Source organism: Etheostoma spectabile, unplaced genomic scaffold (genome assembly GCF_008692095.1).
Source record: "Etheostoma spectabile isolate EspeVRDwgs_2016 unplaced genomic scaffold, UIUC_Espe_1.0 scaffold00001406, whole genome shotgun sequence".
Classification (NCBI taxonomy): Eukaryota; Metazoa; Chordata; class Actinopteri; order Perciformes; family Percidae; genus Etheostoma; species Etheostoma spectabile.
In genome coordinates this window covers 7,285-22,841 of record NW_022602747.1, presented here as the reverse complement: position 1 = coordinate 22,841, position 15,557 = coordinate 7,285, and the positions used below count along the sequence as shown (strand labels likewise).

At 40.0% G+C, this 15,557-nt stretch overlaps 1 pseudogene; it reads left to right on the top strand.

Annotated features, from left to right (window-relative positions):
• The first annotated feature begins 235 nt into the window (after nucleotides 1-235).
• LOC116675019 (astrotactin-1-like) lies at nucleotides 236-13,349 on the top strand (annotated as a pseudogene).
• Nucleotides 13,350-15,557: the final 2,208 nt, after the last annotated feature.

Below are 15,557 nucleotides of genomic sequence, written 5' to 3'. Positions count from 1 at the left end.
TATTTTGTTTTTCATAGGCCGCATAATAATCGTTAAATTAAGAAGTAATTGGCAAATTAATCAATAATGAAAATATGACTTATTTGCAGCTCTTAGTGTCTCTCAAAACATTAGGAAGGCAGTGTTCTGTCCAGAGAAAGCTGAGTCACTACCACTAACCCTTGAGTAGCACAAACCGTCATTTGCAGGATGTGAAATATCTAGCGTTAACCTGTGATTGTGTTTGCACTTCCAGAAATAGCGGATAAGATCTATAATCTTTTCAACGGTTACACCAGTGGGAAGGAGCAGCAGACAGCCTACAACACTCTAATGGATCTGGGTGCTCCGACGCTTCGCCGCGTGCTCTACCACTACAACCAGCGTACGAGAGCTTCGGGGAATTCACCTGGAGGTGTGAGGATGAGCTGGGACCCAGGTACAGCTTCATTTGACCTTAAAATAAGATGCAGTCTGAGTTTTAAAGCCAGACTAAGAGCAAAAGATGGAAAATGATTGGCCACATTAAGCACCCTTTGTTTCGATAATGCAGTAGATAAGGAAGGAAAAGACCAAAAACAGGTGAGAGCGTCAAACAGTTCCTTGTATATCAGAAGTGCCCTGACATGTAGACTAAAATATGCATTCCTTCAAGTTAATGATCATCAACTTACGGTCAATTATCAGAAGGTTCCAACAATATACAAGGCTGACTCAGGACAGCCTGTAGCAGGTCGGCCCTGAGTCAAACTTTTACAGAATACCAAAAGACTGAGCCATTTTAACAATGTTGTGACTGTGATCACTGTAATCAGCCTGTGAAATTGCAGACATTTGCGTGCATGCGTGCCTACTCCATTTATGAGTTGCCCTCACACCAAGAAAGTCCATTCTGTTGTACTGAACTCCGAACAATAACAGTACAGCCTGGCTGCAAGATTGAAGAAAACTGGCAATGAAACAGTCTGGCTTGGTTTGGTGTGAACACTACTTTACTGCGCAATATGAGCACACTGTCCTTTCAAAAATGGAATAGTCACCAGCAATTACAAATATGTGGGAAAAGCCAGACATTGGTTCAGCTGTTTGCAGTCCATAAAAATGTAACATATGGCAGATTTGGACTGGAAAGGACATATAGGTTCCATAAGTGATTACTTTACCTTCACTGGTCATGTGAAACTCTTAACAATCACACAGTGATTCATGGACCTCAGTCACAATTCCAACTATTTGTAGAGGTATCCTACATACCGTAAAAGTTGCTTATTGAATCAAAACTTGTAAAGCTACATAGGATAAAGCTTCTGATATTACATTTGTCTCCTATTGTCAAGCAATCCAGTTAAAAGGCCAAAACCAACAATGAATGTATCCTACTAACTAAATATGTGTGGGTATCAAAGCCTGGAATATTATTCCTCTGTGCCATAGAGCTCCGTGTGTCCAAAAACGTATTAAAAAAACATCAGTGAGCCACACTGTTCACGGCCATTGTATTTTATTATGATCAATCACACATACACTGTTGTACTGGAAATACTCCTGTTGTGGACCCATTGTGTATTAATTTGCTGCCAAAAAATAACTGCATTAAAAAAAAAAATCACATTGATTCAAAATATTGTTTCATTTGTAAAGGTTGGTTCAGATTAGAACATTGGTTGGAGGTTGTTAGCAATGGCAGGACTCATTTGCATGTTGAAAAATTGTCAGAATTGTGTATCTTTTGTCTTTCTGACTTTTGTTTTTCTGTTTCCATTTTGTGGGTCAATAAAAAAAAAGAAGGAATGGGCTTAAGGCTGAGTGCCACAGACGGGTTAGGGAAGCCAGAAGCTATTGAGAGACTGACGCAGGGCCGTGAAACACTGGATCAGAACTAGGGCTTCTGGGGGCTCACAGCCAGTGCACGCCGCCCAGTGCATGTAGCTGCATACAGAAAAACACAGTATGTAGATGGTGCATGTAATGCAGACCCAAAGTTTACAAGCTTGAGGAATTTGAGCTGCATGCCATTAGGAACATATGTTGGGGTTGGCACAATAAGCTGATAACATTAGTCAGTCACATTATGGCGAGTATAAATGAACGCCGGAGACGGAAGACCTGTCTGCTGGTTCACTATGACAACAGCAAACAAAGAAAGTTGTGTATAAAAAGATAGCGCGTCAGTGTTGCTCCATTATTGTAGGGGATGTAAATGAAACCCATTCAACATGCTAATGCGCATTATCACTGGGATGATAAATGTTTGGGTGCATAAGAGGTGCTTTCAGTTTTATAGCCTATTGGGACAGGTTACCTTTGGGGAAATGTTTCTCCAGTGTCCGCACAGTGTAATACAGAAGTGTTGAAAGTTCCTAGTTTATAATGAAAATAGTTACCAAAGATGCTAGTGGAAAAACACTACCTCAGTCCCAGCAAGAGGGTTGTGTTCTTTGACACTTGCACCACTGCATTATGCATTTGAGGATTTATCCACTGTACCAAACTAGCACCGAACCATGACTCCTAAACCAGGGGTATGAACCGTAATCTACGTTACACCCCTAATGCTGTCCGAACATTTCAGAAATCAAAAGTCTTTGTAGGTGTCCAAACATCTACATTTGAAGGCAGATTAACAAAAAAAGCCAGCTGATATGCATGCAATATCATTTCACTTTAGCTTGTTTGGGCCCAACAACAGCAGCAATCAACTGAAAGCGATGCATTGCGAAGCAAAATTGGGACCCCTTCATTTTTTATGGACACAACCAATTTCTTCTCATTGCATTGTAGCCCATAGTTATGATGCATGACAAAACACTTGCTCCTATTTTCTATGTAAGGTCACGCTGCCCATCTTGACTTTCAACATCTGCTACTGTACCCTGACCTTGTGTTGTGTCCACTGTGTGCTACAATGTTGTCATTGTGACACTAGGCAATGCGGTCAGTACAGCCGTAATACTGCTGTACTGCTGTAATTTGTTCCAAAACACCCATTTCTCCAGCACAATTACAAACTCATCCTACAGTGGCTCATATAGCCAAATCTCCATGGAATCAGCCCATTCAAAGCGTGGCGGCATCTGACTTTTGTTTTGACTTTCAAAGGTGGCAGATGTTCTGCTCCCAGCATCCAAAGTGCTGTCTTTGATTGTAGGCGGTTGTTTGTGTGAATTACAGTTACGAGGAAAATTCACTCAAATGACTGGGAAGCCGAGTGAGCTTAACCTCTGTGACATCACTGGGGCCATTTAATAATGCACATCCAGGGGGTGCCCCAAATTTCCCCCAAAACTACGGATAAGTACCCATAATGTAAAATTGTAGCTTAATGTTTTATAAACAGAGCCATGTGTTCAATTTTAAATATACTTATAAACGGCATTCTGTGGTACATGCCTTCACTTTGGCAGGTGAAACTGATTAACTAAGGCTCCCTTAATTCTCTCTGTTCCCTCTCCATCTGGGGTTCCCCCTCCTCTAAATGAAAGGTGTTTTTAATAGGGACCATGCTGGAAAGAGTTGATGTAATTGAGGGAGTTGCTTCTGAAGTGTTCCATTAAAATGCACTTAGATTAACAGGCCCCAATTTAGTTAAAGGAAGGGGTGATAATGTTAATAAAGGCACCTCAGAGCTGGGAAAGCATAAGAGAAGTGCATTCAAGGTGAGACCTGGCAGCAGGGGAAGGAAGTATAAACATGTTTTGTTTAGCCAAGTCATCAAGTGAACATTAGACTTTCCTATGTATCTGGTTTGGTGTGAGGAGAGACTCTGTCCCTGAAGCAGAGCTGTATACTGTGTATTGTTAACAAGCAAGCAGGCAGGCAGAGAGGTTAATGGCCTTACAGCTCCACTGCTATGGATCTAAGTGTGCTCACAACTTCCCCAAGGCGTCAAACACTTTGTTTCTCTGATGTTGTTCGGCCGTTGGGAAAACGGATAATGGATAAATGGTTGCCAGGACAAAAATACTACTGCTATCATTTCAGCAAACCAAAACAAGGGTCATGCAAAATTTCGGACTTTTCACGTATACAGTATTGATTTTGGCCTGGTGCTGGGAAAGTACCTAAGATCATTTTGATCAGTGTCATTCAGTTGAACAAAGGCTGACCAAAACAGAGGGGTCTGATCTTGATTTGCTCTTTGTACTTGCGTCTTGCACGTCTAAGGATCATGGTCGTATTAGGAAAAAGATGATATCCTGAAACATTTCTCTGAGCCAATGGTTTGTTGGCGTAAAGTATCCCAGCCTCTTCAGGCTGGTAAACTGATGGAGATGCTACTGTTTATTCCACCCACCAAATTAGACCTTCCTCCTCAGTACTGCGGAGGAGGGTCTGGCTAGTCCACACAGCGTTACGGGATGGGAGACCAAGTTGTATGTTTAGCCTATGTTAGAAGTTAGAATGATCTATTAGGGAAGTTGTGCACACATATTTACATTTAGGCTTAAGATCAGCATAGATTCAGATTAAAGTGCTCTATTTTGCTAATTTCAGGTTATGTCAGAAAGGTTTACATGGTTTAATTTTCAAAAAACACCATATTTTTGTTGAACTGCACATTGCTGCAGCTCCTCTTTTCACCCTGTGTGTTGAGCTCTCTGTTTTAGCTACAGAGTGCAACATCACACTTCTATTCCATCTTTGTTGGGAGTTGCACATGCGCAGTAGCTATTTACGGACTACTAGCCAGTCAGACGCAGAGTATAAGGGTGTACTACACTAGCAGCTAGGGGAACATTATAACTTGTTTTACAAAGTGACGCACGTTTGTCACGGAAGTAAAGGCTGGACTACAGTAGAGCTGTTTGGAGCAATTGGTGAACAGTGTTTTCTGTCTGAGATGGTAAGTCCCTTTGGAGTGGACTTTGGGCTATTTCACTTTGTTAACCTATAATGTGCACAAAAAAGATAAATAACAAAAAGGAAAGGGAAAAGCCAAAAAGCATAAAATGAGCACTTTAATATAAACAAATGTAAACAAAAATAAACATATTTTTAAAGGTTTAGGGTTACGGTTTATCAGATCTAACCCGTGTGAACTGAGTTGCTACAGCCGCTACCTGAAGATCCGTCTCTGTTCAAATCTGCCCAGAGACTAGACAATCCTTATTCTCCATAACAACCCCTCTTTAAGTCCCTTTTGTTTTTGGTTTGCTATTAAATCACAATTTCTTTGGCCACTTGAGAAGAAATACCTCTCCCACCCAAACAATATGTGGTACCGCCAACAGTAAACAACAGAGCAGACAGGCTCTCCGCTAACACACACACACACAGACAGACACACCACACACACCACATACTGTATTTGTACATACCACAGACATGGACAGTTTCATCTTCCCAAATCAGCTCAATGTCTTACGAAGAGAATTCCCCAGTTTCCATGTTACAAACAATGAGGACAGAGTAAGATTTTCACTAGCTAGTCAAAATACTGATAACAAGAACTCCGCTCTGACTCAATGTAAACTCCTATCCGCCAAGTAAGCAATATCTGGAATTAAATGAATGAACAAATGTGGCTTTATCTTTCTGATAGATCAGATCTGCTGTTTTTAGAAACGTATCGAATCTCACTGACGAGACCCTTTGGCATCCTGCAGAGGACACATTTGTTGCCCTTGTCATACAACATCGCGTGACGTTTTAACTCAAACCATAAACTCAATGAAAAAGGCTGTCCAAGGCTTCTTGGAGAGGGCCAGACCTTGTCATCACCAGGGGAGTACCCATCATTTCAGGCACGCCGCTTGGCTGGCGACTCATAAACGCTAGATGTTTTGGCTGGCCAATCCTCCTTCCTGGCCATTTCAGTCCTGACAGTGTCCTCAGTTAGACTGTGCCTTTGATGAACTGAAAAGTATAATAATTGTTCCTATTTTCTTTCTGTTTTTACATGACAGTCTCTCTAATCAGAGGAGTGCTTGCAATAATAAGTATTGTTATGGTTAGAATTTCTCTCAGGAAATCATAATCACAGCAGACTGTTTACTTTAACCGTGTGTATTTTGTCCTTCTCTCAACTATAAAAGTCAAACGTAGCAGTGCCTTTCAGCTGCTCATCCAACAGTAATTTGTTGGTTTCTGTAGTAAACAGAAACATATACATAGTTACATATACGGATGTTTATTTCCAGTAAAAATATCCCCTTATCAATATCAGTTTACATTGTTATGAATTTACTTAACAATTAAACGTATCATGTACTCTCGCTAGGAGAGATCCAAGGTGCTGCTTTGGTTGCAGTCAAATGAAATGTCCAGTGCTAATAAACAGTTTAATAATTACAGTTTAGAAAACCAGAAAGCATTATTTCAGATATGTTGTGCAATTCTAAGGGGGTTGAAGGGAAGTCTTTTACATCTGCTCTCTGCTCTTTGTATGATTCTAGAGAGAAAAAATGTCTTTCTGTCTTCTCCATTTTACCTACATGTAGGATGTCCCAATCCCGTCTCAAGAAATTGCATTAATAAACCACTAATTTGCAACAGCAAGTGCATTTTGCAACACATCCTCATACTTGAAGACATTATAAGTCAGTTTCCAAATGCTCCTAAAAATTACACATGCAACGTTCTGTTTACTGCCGCACTGTGGCAGTTTAATCATGTGATCGTCAATATGTGACCGTTCCTTTTAACATAATGGTTATGAAACATAAACTACGCAGAGCGTAGCAGGGTGTAGCAGGGAGTACAGCACGACCACGGCGACAGCTGCAACCAAGACCTTGTTGCCATCCTAATCCAAGGAAATATGCTGGGCGAAAAAAGATAAGGACTATGGGGAGTAAACTCACAGCTTCGTCTCAGCAGTCTTAGCCACAACGTATAAAATACTACTCCAATAACAAGCTCATTACAGTTTGCAAAAAGTCCTTTGATAGCAGCCATGTGGCAAACTGGTTAAAGAAAGTGGGAACATTTCTGACTCAAACTGATCGTCTGACATTTTATTGTTCAGGTGATTAATGAGACCTCACAAACCCCCTGAAACTGCACATCAAATGACAACTGATCTGGCAGATATTTGGCCAGATTCTAAAATTAGTCTGGGACGATCAATTTAGATGAAATCTGTACTGTGTCTGCCTGGCTTAACCAAAGTGTTTTAGATACCTGAACCCAAGTGGGACGCAGAGCATAACACAACTCCAGTGTTTAGGGTAAAAGTCCTGCATTACTTCACTGCACTTCCACCCCGATCACCTCCCTACAACTTTTTTGCAATCCAAAATCACACTTTGTGAGAAAAATTACATTCGGTCTACTCAGGTTGAGCAGGGTCCAGGTATTGTTGCAGGTCTTAGATCTGTGTCACTATGTTGCCATGCCAACGAATTTGTTTTTTTTACCATACAAATGGATTTTTTTTTTTAAGTTAACAGGTTTATTAATTTAATATTTCATTATCCACAGGAAAATAACAAAGACAACCAAATGCAATCTCTATTATTAAATTAAGAAACAATGTTTGCAATTAATTTGAAAAAAGTATGTCCGCATCGGATATCAACGAGTTATAATAATGATAATACTGTTCCCAGATTGACAGAAAGTATTGCAATCTCAAATAAAATGCCAAATATACTACATACTATGGTAACATATCAAAAAGTACTTTTTAATTGATGAATAAAACACAGTAATACATGTATTTCTAAGTTAATTTTGTATTATGAAGTATTCATGTGTATTGCATATGACCATTCACGTGCGTCCACATGCCTGTATTCCATGCACGTGAACAGTCAAAACCACATGAGAGTCTTCTTAAGGGACACTCACGTTGTATCTTGTACACCATTTTCCAATCCTATACATGCCTTCTCTGCTTTATTATTTTTTTTTTTTAAGGAAAGGACAACAAACCATAAGAAAATAAAAATCCTGATATCCTCAAACCACTGAAATCTGTGGCAAAATATGGGAACATAAAGAGGTTTCAGAAAAAGGACGTGAATGACGGTATGGCAGCTCAGCAGCAGTACCAGCACAAGCCTTCTTGTCTGCTGACAGGGGAGACTGACATCATTAGAATTGTTTTTTCTTTCTTTGCCGTTTCCAGAGCAGAAAACATAACTGAGGCTGTAGAGGTTGCTGTTTCGGCTCTGTTGATATGCATTTGCAAAGGAGACACTGACCTGCTGAGCATCCACGTGTGCATATAACATTCAAAATACACTCTGATTCCAAAATCAATACAATAACATATGCAAAGAACTTATATTAGCCAGGTGACTGCAAGGAGGATGTTGCTTCTCATGTATCTCTATAATGGTTTGCAAATTATAAAAGAATGCCAAAAATAGCAGAATTATGTTTGAGTAAAAGTGTTTAGCCTATTTGAAAGGAATTGTGGCTTATTATGGCATGCAGAATATGTTCATCTTCCAGTAATAACATTAACACATACCAGCAAATATGGTGATGTGCTCCAGTATATGTTTAGAGAACAGCAGTTGATTTGGAGTCAGTATAAGACAGGAGATGAAATACTGTAGAAGCCACAGACCACACAATGTCTGTATTATTACAGTGTGTTGGTCAGTGCCAACTTAAGTTCATACTCTAAAAAATTGCACCCAATCAACAAAATAAAAAAAAAGAAGTGTGGGTCATCACAGAGACTGGAACACACAAGTTATAAATTAAAAAAAGAAAACATATTTTTCTCCTACTTTTACTTTAAAAGTATGAGAGAAAATTAGGTTCAAACTTAATTCTTGATACAACAGTTGAGAAAAACAATCTCACCACACCATTTTCTGTGGCTTTATATCATATCACATGATCTTCACCGGCTATATCTGCTAGTGTAATTTGGGTGAACTCACCCTTTCAAGCAAAATTGGTTTTGTCTGAATTTTTTTTTAAATATTTCTTTCACACTCACATGTCACTGGCATTATCATCCTCATATTCTTTACCATCATCAGCCATTTTAAGATCCCCGATGAGAATAATGTCATCAGCTCCATTATTTTCTCTGCCATCATCTCCCTTTTCAGTGTCTTTTCAGTCTTTGCTTTTCATCATTTTCACCTCTCCATCGCCATTTGCATGACAATCATCATCATCATCATCATCCAATCTGCCTCATAACTATCAGGTGAGTGCACATGGTAATCAGAATGAGAAATACTTTATTGGTCCCTGAAGGGAAATTGTGTTACATTTGCAAGAGTATACAAATATAAATAAAGAAATATAAGGAGTGTGGATATGTACAGTATTTACATAATTTAGGAGTTGTAGTGGTGAACAGTAATAATGAATAAATAGCAGAGTGTTGCACAAATTTTAAGCCAGTGTAATTGCACAAAACAGATATTGTCCAGTTTCAACCTCTCTAACTGTCTGTGTGTCAGACACTTAGAGGGAGGAGTTATAGAGTTTGATGGCCACAGGCAGGAATGACTTCCTGTGGTGCTCTGTGGTGCATTTTGGGGGAATAGGTCTTGCACTGAAAGTGCTCCTGTGGGTGGTAGACATTGTCCAAGATGACATGTAGTTTGGACAGCATCCTCCTCTCTGACATCACTGACAGTCCAGCGCTACCCCCCACAATGTCACTGGCCTTGCGGATCAGTTTGTTGAGTCTGTTAGCGTCCGCTACCCTCAGCCTGCTGCCCAGCATGCAACTGCAAACAGGATAGCACTGGCCACCACGGACTCATAAAACATCCTCAGCATCGTCCTGAAGATGTTGAAGGACCTCAGCCTCTTCAGAAAATAGAGACTCCTTTGGCCCTTCCTGTAGAGGGCTTGAGTGTTCTTGGCCCAGTCCAGTTTATTGTCCAAGTGCACACCTAGGTATTTGTAGTACTCCACCATGTCCACACTGACCCCCTGGATGGAAACAGGGCTCTCTGGTGCCTTGGCTCTCCTTAGATCCAGAACCAGCTCCTTAGTCTTTAATAAGTGAATTCAGTGTGGTTCGCTTTCACCTGCACATGTTGCATTCAAACTGAGTTAAATGGATGCATACAGGAGTGAAAGTGGTCTGCATGTGAAAAGGAAATCTATACAACTAGAGCTATGGATAGGTAAAAATACTTAGAATAAACATTTTTCTATTACTATCAGTAGGTGCCATTTGCATCCCAGAGTCCATGCTGAGCATTCTCCCAGAGTCTACGCTGACTGGCACTCCTGAGACTTTGCCGGTGCCCAGTATCCCAGAGACTTTGCTGTTGTTGGGCACCCCTGAGACTTTGTTGTGTTGAGACTCCTGCTCCCCATGTTCAGTCTGTGGCTTGGCTGACTCCTGCCTCCTGTGGCTGCCGGGCCGACTCCTGCTCCCGTGTTCTGTCGGTGGCTCGGCCGACTCATGTTTCTGTTGCCTTGTTGCTGGATCCTGGCCTAGCTGTCCCTTTGTTTCTGTGTAGTGTTTCCTATTGGATTTTGTAGTAGTCTGTTTTTCTCTCTGGTATTATCTTGTTTTACTTCCTGTCTTGTGTTTTTCCGCCTTTTGTGATTGTCTGCCCATCCCTGATGTGTTACACCTGTTCCTTTCCCTTGTGTCACCCTCCCTTATTACCTAATTACCCTGTATATTTATTCTGTGCTGTCTTTGTCTGGTGTGAGATCATTGTTCTGTTTTTCGTGGTTTGTCGAGTGGTGTGCAGTGTGTGCCTGCTTGTTCTTTGCTTCCTGGCCTTCGTGTTTTTGGAACTGCTCGTTTGTAAGTTTTTGCTCTGCAATCCTCTTCATTTTCTGGTGTTCTTTGGTAATAAATATTGAACTCTGCACTTGGGTCCAAGCCTTGTCAATCCTTGACAATTTCACCAAGAGGGCCAAACGGGCTGCATCAGGCTTAATGATTATTTATTGCACGCAGTGTCCCTCCAGTATGAGACGTATTTATGTGTGACCTCTTTGGATCACGTTACTAATGGAGTGTGTTTTTTAGCTTGTTTGGTTTGGCCAAAGGAAAAGTTTAAGCATTTAATAGTCTCTCCTGTGCCTCTCCACAGTATACAGCGGTCTATTAGACAGCTGTCGCCACAGGACAGGCTCTTTACTTGCCACAGCCATTCATTCCTTCATTCATTCAATTTTTCCACTGTTTTACTTCCTTTTTCCAACACAGACCTTTAGCAGCAGCCACTGTGTGCTTTGGGTCAAAGTTAGAATGTGTCAGTAACAGTGCACCTTAGCCTGTGAGCTCCTTTGCAAAGCAGTGGTAGATGGGTAGGTTACGGTTCTGTCACACGGTGATGTCATTCAAAAAAATCAGCAGAGCCACAGTGTGATTTATGGACTGTAGACCATCTAATATTTCCTTCAGATGCTTGGCAACACGTGTTTCCCACAGATCATTGCATTTCAACAGATTTCTTAACCCTTACATCCAATGTAGAGGATTGGTCAGTCTTTGGGAGATTTTTAGTTTGAATAGAAATTTGTATGCTGTAGAATTCTGTTACAAGCAAATTATGGCAGTGCACCACAATATATAAGTGCAAGTAGATTCCAGAGGTGAAGTTATGTTTTTCCTCCCTGCTCCCCTTTGCTATTTGGATGACTTCCTATGTGATGAAGTAGGAAGTGTAGTGGCAGTCCAGTGGTGCAGTGCAATTTGGTGTCAAGAAAGACTATAGTTCACACCATCTACTGGCTGCCTGGTCAGACCGTGGGCCCTAGTCCTAAAAGCACCCTAAGGCTAAGATGCCTTAGGATAATTAAATTTGACACATTAAACGGGGATCATCCAAATTTTATACAATGTGGCCGTCCTTCCAATGTGTGGATGATGTTATCACAAATGTCAAAACACAACTTTTATTTAGGCTCAACAGAAATATAGCTTGCTCTGCCTTTTATTCCATTTTCCAGTTGTGATTTTTTTTGAGGATATTTACAAACAATACATTACTCATTGTCTGTCTGTAGTATTTTTTATGTCTAAAAAGTATGCATAAATATAAAAAAGCATACATGAATGTGTATGTTGTCTTTGCGTACTTCACACGGAACAAACCCATAATCTGGAAAATAATAGTACACTGTACTCCATTTATAGTGTTTCCATGTTATGTTTGTTCTGGTGAAATTTGCTCTTACTCTCTTATATATGACAAGTTTATGGATGTTATCCAGATATAAAGCAAACATAACACTAATTATTTCCTCACTTTTGTTCCAACAGGAAGGCCAGCCTCATCCTGTCCCAGCTAGATGAACTCTCCCCGTGGTGTAAGGGTCTTCTTCAGGAGCCGAAGATTGGCCTCCGCAGGATGTCCCTCAAGTTCCTGTCCTGCCGTTACACTGACACCAAGGCCTTTGGCCTGAACTGGTCGGACATGGGCCAGGACGTACACAAGGCCTGTGATGACCAGACGCTCACAGTCATGTATAATGACTACGGCGAGCCCAAGGAGCTGTGAAATGATTAAAGGGATGGGTGTGTACAGGAATATGAGAGATTTGTCAAACCCAACAAAGAAACGCATAAAATGCTGGTTTTACATTTGTTTCACTAAGCTATTTGCATTCATGGTGTCATAAGCAACTGCCAAACATTATTTAAAATGCCTTATACTCTATTTAGCATTACCATATTATTGGTAAATGTATTCAAATGTCTAATTAGAGGAGTTGATCTCTGAAGTCTAGATACATTAAGATAATCTAGATAGATAATCATCTAATAACCAATACCTTTTTGAAAAATATCTCTTAGCTGTGCTTTGTTAGAGCTATACTGAAGTCCATTCCTCCCTTGTAATGAAAAGTAAAAATTAAGGCAAACTTGACACATTCTGCAGATGCTTCACAACAAACGCCTTCCTCGTTTGATTGCCTTCAACTATTCTCATTTGTTCTTCGTTGTGGTATGATTCTTAATGATGACATATTAACATCTTATGGACTAAAGCATGGGAAGCAATTAAAGCTGAAGTAAAGCTTTACTTTACTAATCACGTGGTTGGGCGTTCGATCCACAGCTCATCCTGACCTCATGTTGAAGTTTTCTTGGGGAAGACACTGAACCCAACTGCTCCTGATGGTTGGCCAGCACCTTACATGGAAGCTCGCTGCCATCGGCGTGTGAGTGAATGAGAAGCAAATTATAAAGCTCTCTAGCTCAAGATAAAAGCCCAATATAAATACAACTATTCAGCTGTGTAGCAGCTGCAGGCACTCGATAAACATGTTTACTTCGACACCAAGGCTTACTTTTTGCTAAATTAAAGATTTTTGAATTTGAATGTTTTTAATTAAGTGTGAAATATTGCAAGGCAGGAATGGACTGACACGGAAGGCATGGCCAACTAAAATAGATCCTTTTGCAGCAGGCCTCGCCCAGGTTCTTTAATTCTTCCTATTTTTATGATTTAAATGCACATTGGCATGAAAGATCCCATCTCGCAATAAAACGTAATGCAACTGGGAAAAAAGACAAACCTGTAGTATTCAATGCACTTATATTTTAGAACAACAAATAACTTAGAGGGACAAAACATAAGGCCATGCATTTTATTTCACTGTATTTCTTTGTTGGACTCAACAATCTTCTCTTTAAATGTTGATTTGTGAAATTAACTTGTTGTTTTACCCCATTGTTGCAAACATCTGGCATCTTAATAGTCTAATCTATATGGGAAAGTGCTATTTCATTTGGCTTCTTTATATTCATTCAGATATTTAAAAGGTCTGATCTTGGATATAAAGGGTTACACATGAGCTCATGTGTGCCTGTTTAGATCTAAATTTAGGCACATCTTTAGAAATTTTGGTGAAAAATTACAAAAGGCAACTCTTGATGTGGCCAAAAACGGAGAGTGATTGTGACCTTTTAGGTTGCCTATATCCATCCTACAGCCAGGATCAGCCCTGTCTCCTAAATCTTCTGTACCTATACAACTAAACGGCATTCTCAATTATGTTTCAAGATAAACTTATTTGTCCCAGATTAAGTTTGTTTTTGACATTTTACAAATGCGTCGAAATAAGGAGGAGATCTGGGTGGATTGATAGTCAAACAAACGCAGGACTTTCACACAGGAGACGCTGTCCCATGTGAAACCAGTAGGGAACATCGACTTATTTTAACTTATGTACGTAATGGAACAAACATACTTATTTTCACTTAAATCCTAATTTTACCTTAGGGTTACCAGATGAGAAATTCGGGACGAGACAGACTGCTCCAAAATGATTTATTATTATTATTCAGGAATTCAACTCTCATGTAAACCAAAAATACATATAAAAAGTCATTAAAGTCATGAACTCAAGTGTCATTATGAAACAAATAAAAACAACACAACTAATGTGTTTTAACATCAGCAACATCCATACCAATCCCTCCCTTCTTGTGGCTCCTGCACTTAACATGAATGTCAAAACTCCTACCGCTTAAAGGAGGATGAGACCAAAGTGTTGGTCTGTACAGCTGTGCTGGAAGTTAAATGTAGTTTGCTGCTAGCATGCAGCCTAAAGTCTAACTCATCGGGTCCCGGGACACCACCCTGAGCCTCCATTTTAACAATGAATGAATAAAAAATAGCAATGCATGTTATCAATGCAGCCAATGAGCAGCCGATGGGAGCTGGAGTCTCAAGCGTCTGTGCTTGAGACTTTTCTCTAATTTTCGGGACAATTATGGCAGGATTTGGGACAACTGCATGGATTTCGGGACTGTGCAAAATTTTTCGGGATGTCTGGTCACCCTATCTCATCCAGTACCTAACCAAGTTTTAGTTTTTAGTTAGGTAGTTTTTTTTGGTTTTTTTTTTAAATATTAACCATGTGTTTAAAACTGCAACTGTTTTACAACATGCGTCTGTTGTTGGTACGAGGATGTGTTTTCTAAGAGAAAATACCTTTTTCTCGGAACGTAAATGAGAATGCAGATTACTTATATAGGAAAAAATTAGTTTGTTGACCTCACTAGATGGCACTCTTGGTTAGTAGAAAAAGTTCAAGGGATGGCAATTCACTGTGCTTTAAACCCTTTGTTGAACAGAGAGCGTTATCTAGTGGGCTCAGAAAATGGTTCAAAAAGCATAATTTGGCTATCACTAATGGGAACATAATTCTTTAAAAGACAAGTTTGCTAGGATACAGCGTACTGCTTCTTAGTCCCGACCTAAAGTCAACATTTTCTTCTTGTAAAGTTTTCATAATGGATCCAGGAGTTTTGGTCTTTTAAGGATTTAAAAGTCATTGTAACTTCAGTTTCACTGGAACATTCCAACCATTGGTATATATTTTACAGCTTCTGATTCTTGCCGTACTCATTTATTACGAATAACTGCAACAAACCCAGTAGGTGAACACTTCCTGGTAGTGATGGCCAAATAAAGCCCCATGAAGCTTTGTGAACCGTTTTCTTTATTTCTGAGCCCACTAGATGGTGGTCTTGGTTTAAATAAAAAGGCTAAAGGAAATGCAATTCAGTGTGCTTTCAGCACTGCTGAACAGAGAACCATCTACAGGGCTCAGGAAGACAAAGAAAATGGTTCTCAAAGCTTCATGAGGAGGCTTCATTGTGCCATCACTACTTCATTGGCTATAACAGCTGTGATTTGTTCGTGGCTGCTGCATTGTGTAGTGTAGCTTAT